We start from the raw sequence: 16,301 nt of genomic DNA on the forward strand, positions 1-16,301 counted from the left end.
CCCTGGGCTGCAGATCCTGATCTGTGTAACAGGACAGCTGATGTCTTTCCCTCAGGATACCAGTGCTCAGACTTCACAGCACACACCCAGCCCTGAGTCCATTCCTGGCAGCCTCTGCACTGGAGAGGTCCATACAGAAGGCATTTTAAAATAGGAACTGGGGTCAGAATTGTAGCTGCTTACGTGCACTAATGTTGAGTTCAGCAGTGTTTGTGCTGTTGTACACCAGCTGGGATTCTGTTCCCTAAAGCCTGGGGGGCCCTGGCTGCACTCTGCAGGGCTTTTCTAATGCTCTGCACAGGAGGGGCTGGGCAGAAATGCACAGAACCAAGAGGAAAGAGAGGCTGTGGGCTGCTGCCAGAAAGATGTGCTCTCTACAAAAAATGCAAGTGCCAGGGTGGTTTGATGTTCACTCTGGGTCTGGAGGATGGCAGTAGCTGAGCACTAAGCAGGTGTGTCCTTAAGGCCTACTGGTGCCCACCCTCATGTTTTAGTTTCCTGCTTGAGAAGAGGTGACAAATAATGGCCTCGTAGTCCCAACCAACCAACAGCTTCTGGCCGGAGAAACACCAACTGCCAGTGTGTACCGGGATTTCCGTCCCTGCTGTGCCCTTCTGGGCTGGCTGCTCTGGGGGTGGCACTGCTGCAGCACAGCACTGCTCAGCTTCACTCGGTTTGATTTGTGTCACACGGAGTTAAATGTGATGAAGGAGCACTGTTTGTGGAGGAGCATCCCTTCATAGGAAGCAGCAGCCCTGCTTGTTTCCCCAGCACCAGCTCTGCTCTCAGTGAGTTTATGGCAGGGCGATGCTCCGTGAAAGTGACAGCCAGCCGAGGCAGCCTTCTATCTTCCAGAGGAGGTAGCGGGGAAAAACTTTGTTCTGGCACGGTGAGCCTGGCGCTGGCCGAGGCTCTCTTCCTGTTTATTTCCATTTCTTGAGCTGGTGGTTCTTTTTAAAGGGATGTTTGGTGCCTGAGATAAGCATCCACTTATAATCTCCTTGTGAAAGAGCTATGTGCTTTTCAGGGCATTACTCATAAAAAATCAAGTTAAATAAATACACAAAAGGGAAACAAAACTATTTACTGTGGGGACTAGTTTCTCACAAAAAAGAGAAGAATCATGCAACTGTCAAACAAGCCTGCAACTACCAGTTTGAAAAATCATGGAAGTGCTTCCTCTTTAATAGTTTGAGAAGAAGCCGTGTTATGAGAGAGGGGCTGTGAGGAAGCATCCTGAAAAAGCTGTGCTCAGTAATTCCTGGTTCTGTCAGCCTAATTTAACAGAATTTCATCTCCACATGTGGATGTAAAATATAAATATATAATTTAAAAAGCAGAGGTGAAGCCCAACTATTAGATCATTTAGGTTATTATTAGTGTTTGCATTAACTCCCTGTTCCATTATTAGACATTGATTGGTTCTGCACAGCATTAACCTGGAGAAGGTTTTGCTGTTGTGAGGAAGGCCCATGCACAGACTGTGCTCCTGCTCAACCACCAGCACTTATGGGAAGATGTCAAAATCCTTCATCAAAGCACACATAGCACAGCACTCTGGACACTCGCACTGCTCTGGAGCTGTGTGGGCTCTGCTACCGTCTGTATGGTGATGTGCTCTTTGCCACTCCTTTCCCGCAGAACTGCTGCCCGTGCAATCACTTCCATTTTTATCACTTCAGTTGCTGTTCTTGCCAAGTATGGGATTTTACCTTTGTCTTGAGTTACCTCCTTTTTATTTCATTTCCCCCACCCCTTACTGTTTCTCCAGCTCGTCATGAACGTTTTGAATTCTAATCCTTCCCTACAGTGCATTTACAGCCCTTCCAGCATCGTATCAGCTGTGAATTTAATCAGTTCCCTTTCTTGTTCTGTCATCCAAGCTACAAACAGAAGGGCTGGATGCAACTGAACCACAGACAGGCTCATGCACGCAGGGCGGGCCGTCCTCCTGCTGGGAACGCACTGCTTCCCGGGAGCAGAGCTCCCACCACCCTTGTACCTCAGAGCAGAGGCCTTTCCCCCAAGCTTGCACACAAGGGTTACACATGGGACAGTATTTGAAGTTAAGATTTACATCTACGTCTTCTCTGCGTGCAAAGATTGTTGTTCTCTTATAGAGGAAAAACTGAAAGTCCCAGCTATCTCTTATTTAATTCCCTTCCCGGCTGCCAGGTGAATGCCAAGAATTTGTCTCTTTTAATGCTTTTCCTGTACCTGTGTCTCCTCGACTGCACCTTCCCTGCTATGTCCCCCCTGAATCTTCAGAGCTCACAGGAACCAAGATAATTTTCTGTCCCTATCACAACATATTTGCACTACTGTTATTCTCCTCCTGCAGAACCATTACGTGTTTCCCCATACCAAGTGCTGTTTGAAGTCCTGGGCACTCCAAACTTAAACTTTTGCATTCCCAAACCCACATTGCTGCCTCTCTTCTGCCAGAACAGTCCATCTGTCACATTGCATTTTAAGGTTACATCAGCTGCAGAAGGAAAGACAAGGTTAACTCACAGTGACTGGGACTGAGCACAATTCCAAAGGTCACATCTCTATTCTTCTTACTTCCCATAAGCAGTACCTGTGAGCAAAGGCCTCCCAGCTTGCTCATGTTCCTCACCACCTTCATTATAACTGCTAACAAAGCACAACCCCACACCACAAACGGGCCTCCACCAGCTTTATAAACCCACGCTCCCAAAGGGGCCAGAGCCTCCACTTCACATAAAGGAGAGCAGGTGCACCTTGTGGAGATGGACCCTGGCTGGTTGTGCTGTGTGCAGGATAGGCTTCTTTCAACCAAGTGTTTCACCACAGACCTAGCGGTATCTTTTGGTTAAAGGAAAGGTCAAAAATAAGGCATGGTTTGCTGCTGAGTTACCCTTCTCCTTTGTGAATCACAGTGAGTGGACCAGGGCCTGAACACTTCAGTGTTTTTGGGGCAGTTTGTGGTAACACCACTGTATCAGTTGCTGTCACGCTAGTAGGAAACAAAAGTATGCATTTTTCTGTAAATGATTTTGTGGTCAAGTGGTTCCCCACCTTTTTAGCCAAACTTATTCTAGTGGATTGATCTTGTAAGCATAGCCGAGGCCCTGGGAGACTAACGAAGTTTAACAGTGTGTGTTAATTACATCCACTTTTGTTGTCTCGGTGAAAACATGAGGTCCTAAATCCTATTTTTGTTCTGAAAGTTCTGAGGTTCCAGGTCCCCCACCTGACCTTAGCATCTCTCGGTTCCATGCAGCTTTCCTAAGCCTGGGCACATATCTCAGTTCTCCTGTGGTGCATGTTTGTTGAGATCAGCTGGTTGGGGATTAGCAACACAACAGTTTCCTTACTTTGCTTAAAATCATTCTGACATTTCAGTGTAAGTCATTAAGATTGTTTTCTTGGAGCACAGTGCGGGTTTAATTTTAAGGAAAGCCAAAGAAAACCGCTTTAAGTTTTCAGTGTCCAACCTGAAGGATTTTAACATAAATCTTTTCCAATTCTGAGTCACAGAATCATAGAATCCTTAGAGTTGGGAGAGACCTTTAAAGATCCTCTAGTCCAACTCCCCTCGGAAGTTTCTATCTTAAATAGAATAAATATTTGCACCTGAATTCTTCCCTTGGACAAATAACTTCCCAGCCTGGCAAATATTTAAAGCCAGGGCCATCCTGGGGTGGAGCACACCAGAATGATCACCTCCACCTGAAGATTCACTCAGGGTTGGTTATATCTGTATTATCTTTTTTCTTTTCTGTGAACTGAGCGGAGGATCCCAACTGCCAAACCTAGAGTTTCCCAAACGCTGTGGGATTTGGGGATCTCTGTAGAGATTCAAAGTCATTCTGCTGGCTCTGATTTCAGCCTAGGGCAGTCCTGCCTGTTCCAGCCCAGCAGTACAAAGGACCCCAGCATCTCCAAAGCTGTGTGTTTGGTCTAGAAAAACAGAGAACTAGCATGAGGCAAAACACATGATGGGAATACATTTACCAGCTCCAGTGCATGCGTTAATAAGCAAGACTGAGATTGCCACCTGCTTACAGGAAGGTTTTCAGCTCATGGGGCATGGAGCTTTGATAGCATTCCATTAGCTGTAATGAGGAACACTGGTGCAGCCCTCCCCCAGGAAGATGGTCCCATTTGTACAAAAGGAGGCTCCTGCTGGGCTGCTTTATGAATGTGGAGGCCTTCAGCCCTGATTAAATTGGGTAACCAGCTGTTTTCCAGAGCAGACGGAGAAATCCTTGGATTGGTGCCGTTCTTCTTCTCAGTGTTAGGATGCTTGTAATACATGAATGAAAACATGGTGTATATTTCACTGTGGCCTTGCTGTAGGAAAAGCAATCCTTCAGCTGCATTAGAAACTTCTCTAACAGAGACAAGAAAGAAAAGCAAAGGTAAAGATCAATTTTCTCTGAAGCTATCCTTTTTCTCCTTTGTTTTACTTTCCATCTCCAGTTTCCAGGGTTCCCTCCCCTGAGCTGTCATCTGCTGTGTCACTTGCAGGGCTTTATTCTCAGAGCCTGCAGATGTTATTAAAACTGAGGATTATAAGGTTATGAAGTGTGTTGCAGAAGCTGGAGACAGATTAGATGTTTTTTATTAGAGGATTACCAAACTTTGTTAACAGGGGTGAGCCTGAACAACTCTGCAGGAAGTTCTGCCGTGCTGGTTAAGGAGCATCTGATCCCAAACAGCTACAGAGCTGCCCCTTAGCCAGGCCCCAGCCGTGCTTTGTGCTCATGGTCTGTGGAGCTGGGCTGTGCATAAGGTATGTGCTTCAACATAGGTTTTAAATATACTGAAAATATCTAGCACTTCTTGTAGCTTGCTCTAACTCGCGTGTCCCTACGTGGTGCTAGGCCATCAAAAAAATGTTCTTCTTATAAAGCATGAAGTTATAATGACCATGCAACTGATACTCCTAATGTCAATGTGCTGTGTGTTTTGGGAGTGAGGGAGGGGCTGGCCCAAGTTAGGGAAGCCAAAAGTCTTATCACTATATGAGAGTACTGCTCAGCAACAGCCCAACTGCTGTGTTACCAGCACAGTTCTGGACACAGACCCAAAACACAGCACCATATGGGCTGCTATGGAGAGAAGCAACTCCATCCCAGCCAGGCCCCATACACCTGCAAAGCTGGATGCTCACACAGGCCTGTCCTGGAAAGGAAGAGAAAACAGATTGTTAAGTTGCAGCTAATGCAGTTTGCAATTCCAAGAGGAAAGAGGAAAGCATTGAATAAGGACCTTGTGTTGTACTTCCATGTGCACCTTCCCTTCTGCTACAGGGCTGAATTACCACTGCTGTGATAATAAAGTCCATTTGATTTGTCCGAGCAGGCCCCTAATCGCTTAATAAATCACTCAAAGAGTTATTTGGTAGAGTGGAAAATTATTAACTGGCTGGAGCAACAGCGAGCAACAGCTGCTTGGTACCAGAAACTGGACTGGGAGAACTGGCCCAAGGTACCAGTGCTCAGTGCCAGAACAGTGATTTTTATAAGTGTTCAAGTTCTTCCCTTTTTGTATCAACAGGGAAAAGGAAAAAAAAAATGAGATCCATAAATTTTAAGGTATAATTAGTGACATAAATGAATGCTTGGTATTTATATGAATGTCTATGTATTTTCACTTATAGGTGGGATAGTCATACTAGACCCTGTCCCACTCTGAATCTATTCACTAATTTGGGTTCTTGCAGTTATTTAGTTTATTAAAAATCCCATTGTATGTTTCTGCAGACAGGATGAGTATCTTTTGCTGTGGCCGTGGATATTTACTCAGTTCTGTCTAGATAAAGGATAGATTCTTGTTTTGATCTAATGGATAACTAATTTTAAGGTTGCTCCCACTGTATCCTTATGGGTGTGGATTTTAAAATCAGCTTTTGAGGGGTTCATCCAGAATTTCATTAAAAAAAAAAAAAAAAAACAAAAAAAAACCAACAAACAGATTTAAAAGCCATCACATTAGAAGTCTTTATATAAGATAGAATGGAGGATGTACATCATATGTAAGTGCGTAGTACACATTCCTTATTACAGCAATATATTCTTATTTTTCAGACAACAGAAGAGAATCTGTGTTCTGAAAATTTTTATTTTGGCTTGTTTATTTATTTAGATAATTGCTACATGTGGTTTCATCAAAGAATGTTGTCACATCACAACAGGAAATGGTCCTGACATTAAAAGACCGATTTGGATTCTGGATGCATTTCAGCCAGCGTCTCTTTAAATTTATTTGGCGTGGAATAAGCCACCTAACGCCCTACCACATCCAGTTAGCCCTTCTTCAAAGTGACGATAATGATGACTCACTTCCTCACGGGGGTATTTTGGGGCTTAGTTGAAGCCCGAGAAGTTGTTTCTGACCCTGAGAAAATTGATGTCAGAAATTGCAATATTGGAATACTGATCTTTCAAGGCTTGGATAAATAATTGTCCACAAATGAAAAGCTATTTTCTCTGCATTTTTTGTCCCCCCCTGTAATATTCCTTGAATCAGTAGAGCCCCAACTTAATACAGACAACAGAGGAGACAGTGGGCACTACTTGCTTAAATAAACAAGAGCCAGAGCCCAAATTATTAGTAAATACCAAGGCTTCATTTAGGTTGAATAACGCTGCAATCCAACAAATAAATGAGCCATCAAGTTTGAATTTATGTAGCATACGAAACACATTAAAGCCATCTGACCATGACAAAGGCCTTTTCTGCTGTGAATAATGAGGCCAACACATTATAATATCCTTGAGATGAGACATTAAACCCAAGGTCCTTTCAGTTTGGTGGCTGTCCAGGTGGAAGGTAAAGGCTCCATGGCATTTCACTAAAAACAGAAAATCTTCAGTCTCTGGTAGTAATACTTTTCCTGTGTAAAAAAACAAAAACAAACAAACAAACTCATATATAGCATTGGCTATTCTAATCTTTCTTTTAATATATATTATTAATATATAATATTTAAGCTAAAGGCAAACTAGCTATCCTGCTTCGTTTTGTTTTGTTTTTATACATAGGAACAATGGGGAATGTTCTCTTTCTTTAGTGGGAGTAGGTTAGCATTCCTGGGATCAACGTTGGTCTTGGAAAGTCTTTTGGAATCCTGAGATTATAAAGAATAGAAAAATACTTAATTCTCATCATTAGCACATACTGTGGTAAGGAAGAACATGTCCACGTAATACATATTTGCATGTGTCTATACTCATATAACTAGATAAGCACATTCGCACCTAATTCCGCACGTAGTTTCTGAGAGGAATGGTTGGGAGACAAACTGCAAGTAATGATGCCGGGCAATGTTTCTTACCACAGTTTGTACACGTGTGATTCACGTGAGGAAGTCTTCCCCAAACTTCAGATTCTTTTGAATAATCACAATGATTTTGTACCACTTAGGATACTTCAGATATTTAAGCTATTTTACTTGATAGAGCCTTAGCTTGATGTGAGCTTTAGTGAACTTTTATCTAGGTGAAAACCAGGTTCTTGTTCACTGAGCACGACTTATTTGCATAGTTTCACACCAAATTTTCTCAGTGTTAGTCTCTCTTAATGGCATGGCACAAGGTCATATGAAAGGTAAATTTCTGAATACTCTCATAGGTGTGAATCTGTTATCTTACTGTCATCAAGCTGATTGAACTAACTCATTTGAAATTAAAGGAAATAAAGGAAGAATGAGAGAAGAAGCCCCTTGAAATGAGTATAAGAATGCTGGAGCTGAAATCCGTTACAGCAGAGATGATGAAGCCTTCCATGAGAAACTGACTGATGAATCAGGGCGTCTTTCAATTGTCTGAATAATGAGCCCACTCTTCCCTCTTGCTGAGAAACATATGGGATGTGAGGAAACCAGCTGGAAACCCAGCCACAGCTCTCGTTTAACATCCCCTCTGCTAGAAGAAGGAAGGTGGTACCTTATGAGAAAGGATGGTTTGAGGGAAACCTGGGTATTCAGTCAAAGCAAATTCAGTCCTATTGAGTCTTCTACCTCTTGACATTTGTTCCTCTTGTATCAGTTATCAATGGGAATACCACAGAAAGCTGAGATGCTCATCCAACAGTGATTAATGCTGGCTGGTCTATGGAAGTCAGTTCCACTTCTTTGTTTTGGTGTGCATCATCCTGGAACTTCTGACCTTGTGGAAATGCCCCACCAGTCATATCTTTCAGATCCTTGTGTTTGAGAAAGGCATTTTTCAAGAGAGGAGAGGAGATATGAGGGAAATATCTTACCATGACACATCTTAATATTGATTTTGTTGACCTTTCTTTCATTCTGCTCAACATCAGTAACTTCACTGTGTGTTCAGAACCGAGCCACCTCTGTGGGCAAAGCCCCTAGCAGCTGCCATCCTCAGCATCAGCCTTGGCGACATGTAGGATTCTGCTCACGTCTTGCTCTGAAGTCGAGGCAAGCTCAAACATTTCTGCTCTGCAGTGGTAGCCACTGCATAAGTGAGCCTCAAAAACAGCATAGGTGGTCTTTAAAGCAACCAGGAGAGATTTCTCTTTGCTGAGGACCTCCCTTAGATGGGTGCAGAAATGAAGTTGTCCTTTCAAATGTAGCTTGCTGACTTCTAAAAACAAGTTCAATGATCTGAAGATGGTCTAACCTTCCACAAATTACCTATATCACTTTCCTATATGGCTCGAGTCTATAGCTTAAGATACATATTTAGAATATGTGGGAATGGCAGAAAGCTGCACCAGGTGAGGTGCAGGCTGGACATTAAAACAAATTTGTCATGAGTGTGGCCAAACACTGGAATAGGTTTCCTAGAGAGATAGTCAATACCCCATGCCTGTCAGCCTTCAAGAGGCTTTTGGATAATGCCCTCAATAGCATGCTTTAACTTTTGCTTAGCTCAGAAGTGGTCAGATGGTTGGACTTGATCTTTGTAGTCCCCTTTCAACTTTTCTCTTCCCTTTCCCCATTCCCGGATATGCAACAGACAAGTTTTTAAAGTTACTGATTTCCACTCTTCCTATTTGCTTCTTTACCTGCAGTCCCACAAAATGGAGGCCAGCTGCCCACACCACAGTCTGTGATTTACAATTGGAGCATTTGGATTCCGTCCAGCAGAGGGTGTTGACAGACATTTGCCCAAAAAGCAATTAACTGCAATGTGTTTGAAAGGACAAAATAATCCAGTAGTGACTTATCACCTCCCAGAAAGGTTTGTATTGGAAACAGGTTGTTGTTTATTGCATTTTTTTTCTTTTGAGAAAAAAAGAGAACTTGCAAAATATTTTAACATATAACAAAGACAGCAATATGTAGAAGTAATTAGTAGGGACATTTGAAGGGAAAAAAGGGTCGCACCATTAGCCCCTACTAAAATGCATTGGAGTTGATGAATTATTTTAATGGGACAGAATGACAAAAAAGGGACTGTTTCACCTAAGCAGGGACAGCTGGTCCCCATGACAAGGATACATTGCTGTCTTGTTGAGCCTGCCAGCCAGGAAGGCTGAAATAATAGCACTGAGAGAGGTGTGAACATTCCCCTGCTCACCTTAATTGAGAGCTAATATGAAGTCTAATTATGAACACTTTGTGTTAACTGCTTCACGTCTGAAGACAGCTACCTGATCAACACCACTCCATCATATACAGGAAAGGTCTGCTTTGATTTTCTGGACAGTTACACATCCTGATATTGTATGTGGGCTGTGTCAAACCACATCCAGCTAGCAGCTTTCATCACTGATGGCACTGGTACGTGTTGCCCAGAGCTGTGGTGGATGCTCCATCTCTGGAGACACTCAAGGTCAGGGTCTCCGAGCACCTGATGAAGCTATAGGTGTTCCTGATCACTGCAGGGCAGTTGGACTAAATGACTTTTAAGGATCCTTTCCACCTCAAACGATTCAATGCTTTTATTTCTGTTACTGGGAAAGGGGATTTTTGGACAGAATGTAGACCTGGGGACCGAAGCACATGCTTCCCAATGGCAGAGTTTCTCCCCCCTTAGAGGCTGCGGGGCCACTTGGCCAGTCCCAGGATGAGCTGCATCTTTACAGCATCCCCCTTGCTGTGGAAAGCAGCAGTCCCAGAGCCCTGAGGATCTGGGCTCACCCAATCCTGTGCCCACTGAACCAGCTGCCAGGATTCAGAGCCAGACAGGTGGGATTAGAGGATTTGGGTGACTAATTACAGAACTTACTTCCATACAAAATGTTTGTGTGAGAAGGAGAGAGAGGAGGATTAACTTAATTGGAGAAATCTCTGGCAGGTATTTGAAAGGTGGTTGTAAAATGATTGTTTAATCTTGCATCTCACCTGCTTCTGAGAACAAAAATGCTTGAATTGAAAAATACCAACTGGATGGGGACTGGGTGGCTGGGGACTGAGAACGAAGCTGCAAGGCATCTGGTTTTTGTAAGCCACATAATGGAGGCTTGTGAGGAATGAAGGCAGCCAGCTTTTGCTGGCTCTTATGGACCGTGTTAAATCAGAGCAGAGACAATAGTCCAGACCCAAAAGAAGTGTGGGCCAGATCCTTCTGCTTAAAAACGTGGTCCAAGACTGAGGCACTGCATGGCAAATCCTCAGCACTACGTTTAACAGTACTACCCCCACAGCTGCAGGTCATTCACTGCTGATATCTGTGAGCTCTCATCAGGAAAAAAGGAAAAACCTGTGTGGGAGAGAGGGGAGGGTAAAGGAGTCAGGGAAACAAGCTGACACAAACAAAAGAACAAACATAAACAGAAAACCCACTCCAATAACAAAGCCCTTGGCCCCTCTGATCAGAGCAGCTTTGATCAGTGCATCTATTCTCAGCAGCACCTTATTTCAGAAGGCAGCTAAAGCTTTCTAACAAATAAAGAATTGCTCTGTGGTTTCTTTCCAAAGCTCAAATTCAACTTTCTAGAGTAAGATGAAAAGCTAATTTTCTTGAAGTTTAACATATTTGTGTAAGCATGTCAGGTGAAATAAATGACATTGATATTCAGTGTGTATATAGGTGGCACCAGCTCCCAAAACTCTATCTCTTTTTCATCTTACTGGAACATTAACTTATGCTCCTGAGGGCTATGCAGCATGCAGAGTGAAAGTGCAAACTTAAAGATAATTTATCATAGCTCTCTCCTGTGTATCACTCTCTCTCTCTGAACTTTTCCATATCAGAATAAAGAATAAAGGGAGTTTGCTTCTGCCTTAGCAGCTTCAAACTGTGCCAGTGTATCACAGAATGGCCAGGGTTGGAAGGGACCTCAAGGATCATGACTCACCAACCCCCCACTACATGCAGGGCCACCAACCTCTGCATTTCATACTAGTCTAGACTGCTCAGGGCCCCATCCAACCTGGCCTTGAACACCTCCAGGGATGGGGCATCCACAGCCTCTCTGGGCAACATATTCCAGCACCTCACCATTCTCATAGTAAAGAACTTCCCCCTAATATTCAACGTAAATCTTCCCTCCTTCAACTTAAAACCATTTCCCCTTATCAGTGTAGAGTCCTATTCAACGCAAATGTTTGCATCCTTCAGATTGATTGCTCAGTGGTGGTCTTGCACATTCACCTTACCATAAGAACTGGGTCATGGGAAGCTTAACGATGGGTCTTTTGAATAACTGTAGTAACAGTAAAATATATTGAGAGCTGTCATTAGTGTAGAGGAGGGGGAAAGAAGGAAGGAATTCCATGGGAAACCTGTCATCCTAGTCTGTAGTGTTAGTGGCAGAGAAGACCCAGGAGAACCACTCTGCTCCAACTAACTCTGAGCAGCAGCTCTGGAAAAACTTGGAGCAGCTTTTGTTGTGCGTTTACAGCCTGACCAGTGGGACAGGGGTGCTCTCCTACCAAAGGAGTTCTGTGAATAAGCACAACAATTAATACGAGAATAGAAATCTAATTTTAATAACAATCCAGAGCTTGTAGCACTGGTACCCAATTTCCCTTCTTCATACTGATATTGATGAATTACACTGCATGAATTACTTAAGCTTATAATTTTTCTTTCAAGCGGAGCTCAGTTTTGCAATTCACATTTTGCAGAATGAGAATCTGAAGCCACACAAAGGTTACACAATGTTTTTTCTTCCTGATCCACTCTCAGTTTTTTAAAGAAACATCTGCTGACATCTGCATCACAATACTGAGCTGCTGTTCCTATTTTTGCATAGGAATACTGATGTGTTAGCTAATGCTGCTGGCAGGGACCAGCATTAGAGATGTTTGGAGATGGCAGATTACAGAGTAGTCTGAGATGTAATACATCTTCCTCAATATTTTTCCCGTTCTTGTTTATTAGTACATGATGTGAAAGGCAGAAAGCAATCAGGGAGGATGCACAGCCCTCAAAGATATGTGATCCAGACTGCAGCATCAAGATCCAGATTCATTTGTCTTAAACTGTGCCTGTAAGAAAAAGAGATTGGATCTTGCCAGAAACACACCTTGCAAATTTGCTTCCAAGGCCTTTGCCTCCACCCATCTGAAAACCAAAGCATATGAAAGCTAGCAAGATGTGTGCTCAGACTGGCTGTGAGTTTTCAAGAGAAATGTGACTGCCACAGTAGATACTATCAGACAGTCACATGCAATATCTGGGCAAAAATAGGCACTACAAAGAAAAAGCCTGCAAAATGTAAACTGGGAGGAGCTATGTGAAATTATATCAGATTATGTAGTGAGTATGGTTCCAGTAATACATGGTAAAATGAAATGTGGAAAACACAAACTCCATGGCTGGCTCAAGACGCTGGGGAAGGCTTTAAGAGCATTCTTAGCAATGTTTGCTGCTCCATTTACCCTGTTCTTGCAATTCCACTCATATGCTACAGTCCACAGAAGGCGGAATAGTTTGACTTGTTGCCTGGCTTAGGACAGCCTTTCCTATACAATAAGTGGTCAAGAGATTTTCAGTGTTTAAGAGAAGGTGATTGCAGGAGCCACAATATAATGAGTCTTGCAAAAAGAAAGTTGTCCAGAGAAGCTGTGGGTGCCACATCCCTGGAAGTGTTCAAAGCCAGGTTGTTTGGACCCTGGACAGCCTGATCTAGCAGAAGATGTCTCTGATGATGGCAGGGTTTGGAACTGCGTGGTCTTTAGGGTCCCCTCCAGCCCAAGTCATTTTGCAATTCCATGATTGTAAGAAAAGTAATGCTGGCTGTCAGCACTGATTGTTCTACACAACATACACGCCATGCCTGTAATAATTGTGTTGGAATGGAATAAACTGGTTGTTCCTAAATCCTTGAAGCTCAAAATACTGTGTCTGCTCTAGAGGTTACCTATGGAAAAATCTAGACTGTAGTTCAGAACTGTGCTATGTAGGGATGACCTTAACAGGAAAGAAATATCATTGGACGCTTCAAATCAATCAATCAGTCAATCAAAAATAGCTGAGTGAAAAACCTGGGGGGACAGTTCCAGGAACTGTAAGATTAGCCTAAGGTGTAAGGCTGCATGGGTTTCTTCCTTTGCACTGGAAATAAATAGTGGTTTGGGATTATTAATGCTATTTAGTTTGTGAAGAGAATTAAAAATGGGTAATCTCAGGTGCACTGCCAGAAAGCACTTACTCTAAGAAATACAGAGTTGTAAGTTGGTAGTCCCGTGTTTAAATATTTATCAGAAGAACACAATAACAGGTACTCTCTTCCAAGGGGAGAATACCTGTTGGTTCTGTTGAAGATAATATTGACATGCTTAAAATAATGCTTTAAATAAGAAGCTGAGGAATTTGGTACCCATGCATGCAGAGCTGTCACCTGCAGAAAATGTTGCTCAACAAAAAGGCTATTTACCAAACAGCCTGATTTTGTGAGCATGGAAATTAAAAATAAGGAATTGTGGATTCTTTCAGACACAAGAAGTAAGTATCCATAAAACACATCATTTTGAAGTATAAGCCCATCTATGCTGTGGCAAAATGATGTGCATATAAATATGGAAAGTAAATGTAGACAAAAAAAGCTTTTTCTTTTGGAGCTGTTTTTATGGTTTTTAAACCAGAACACAATAACAAATTACAGAGTATATGCCCTCAGAGAAGGAAAGGAATTTGGACACTAAATCCCAGAATCAGAAGGTCGTGGAAAAGACTGACATCATTAACAAGAAAGGGCTGAGAAGAACAACGCAAATATAAGAACGCATAAGATGTTTTGCATCAGTATATAGGTAGAGCAAACCAACTTACAGACTGCAAATATGGAGTATGGCATTTCAGCCTGTGTTATATCCTTTCCTTTTGGAAGAGGGCAATATAAAGGTGAACAGCTCTGCAGTGTTTTGTTCTGAACCAAGATGTTCCTGATGTAACATCTTGGCACAAACTAGCTTTTTGGGATCTGGCAGACTCAAAAGTACCCCTCCTCTGCTGGTTATTTTATTACTGACTTATCATGGCTGTAGCTGATTCTCCATCTGGAAAGAGCTGTTGCAAAACAGGAGCAAACTACCATGAAGCTAGGGACACTGCCATCTTCTGCTTCACCAGAGTCAACTTCCACTGAATGTGCCCTTTCTTGAATAGTTAGCATCAGCCATCAATACATGTACCCATTGCACCTTAGACTTGTGACTGCTTCAAGATGTTATTCAAAGTTTTCCTCCTCTTTCATATTTGAGCTCTAAATAGGAGGCATAATGTTAGAAAAAGTCACCACAAAACAAGGAAACCAGCTGCCAAGTGTTAATCATTTATCTAATCTTCCTAAAGAGCACTGACTGACTCCCTTTAGCTTAGAGCTGTGTTTCTTGTTTAGGAAGAGAAGCAGCAGCCACTAGTTCTTGATACTGTAGTGAATGAAACCAGTGCAAATTTTTAACATATCCACCACAAAAAAATGTAACCAAATATACCTTCTGTTCTCTAACACACGTACAAGTTTACAATGACTATGCACAGATAATAGTGTGTTTATATACGCTCCGCAGGCTTATGAGGCAAGAAGGGAAGGGTACTAAATATCCATCAGGGATGTTAGTTTTTGTTGTCATTTCATTTGTCATAAACAAATGATATTTGTTTATATTCAAGTATCTGGATGGCCTAGAGTCTATATACTGAATTAACCACTTACACTTGCTTTAACCATAGGTACATAACTGTTGTTGCTTTCCACGGTAAAACTGGACTAAGCAAGAAAGAGGAACTTGAGAAAGAAATAGACCTCACACCATGGTCTTGCTCAGTTCTTTAACTGGCTTCTTCAGCCTTGCTTTCTTGCTTCTTATGAACCACTGTGATGACCAAACTAAGAACTAGGTGTTCAGCATCTCTCTCTGCAGAGAACTGGAGTTGCAAGGAAGGCATATCTCTCTGAGCCAGCATCTGAAGCTAGATGCCATTCCACCAAGAAACCATTAGAGTCATTGACTTGGTAGGCCATCAGAATCAATCTTTTTTTTGTTGCTCTCCTCTGTACCTCCTATAACATCAATGGGGAGTTAACAAGAATCAGAATTTTGTAGGCTGGTTTCTGAGGAGTGCTATTAGTAATGCTGGGGTGATTTGAGAATGATAACCAGCAACTGTAGAAAGTAAAACCCAGGTTTGGAATTTGAACACGTAAGTATGCTCTTTTGTGTTAATGGTAACAAATGAGTTATATATCTATGTATATAGAACCAACTTCGAGAACTGTCTTAGGACAAGTTAAGTTCATATCAGATACTGCCTAAAGTAAAAGTGGCAAATATTTTATCAAGATGTAGCAAAGGCAGCACTGTATGTGATGTACGTGTATACCTTTAGAGCATTCCTGCTATAGATGCTTCTCTCTTATAGATATTTGACCTCCACAGCAATAATCCACAGCACCTGAAATCTAGCCCAGATTTTCTAAGTGCAGATGGCAGCTCAAAACCCCATGGAGACTGCTTAGATGAAGATGGAGTACTGACTACTAAGGAAGAGGTCAAGTGAAACCTCTTTTCCCTTCACTGCAAAGCAGGTTTGTCCCAAAGGCTTTCAACCAGAATGGCCACAGCTCTAAAATTGAAAGCATTTCCATCAAACCTATGTAAAGCATGAAATCTTGCAGGTACTAGCTAAGTCAATTGTCTGAAAGCCGTCTAGAGGTATATAAGCAGACAGAGTGGAATTCAATGGTGAACTAACCAAAGAGGCAATCGCTCATTCCCACTTACATGCAAGGGTTCTGATCCTCTAGTCCTGCACAGGTAGATATAAGATCATCACCCACACTGACTGCTACACCACCTGAGATAAGTTATCATTTCGCATCACAAGAAAGACAGAATAGGTTATCTGCTCCCATGGCTTGCACTCAGCATGAAGCAGTGATCTACAACAGGTACTAAAGCATTG

Source organism: Meleagris gallopavo, chromosome 4 (assembly GCF_905368555.1).
Source record: "Meleagris gallopavo chromosome 4, MGAL_WU_HG_1.1, whole genome shotgun sequence".
NCBI classification, from domain to species: Eukaryota; Metazoa; Chordata; class Aves; order Galliformes; family Phasianidae; genus Meleagris; species Meleagris gallopavo.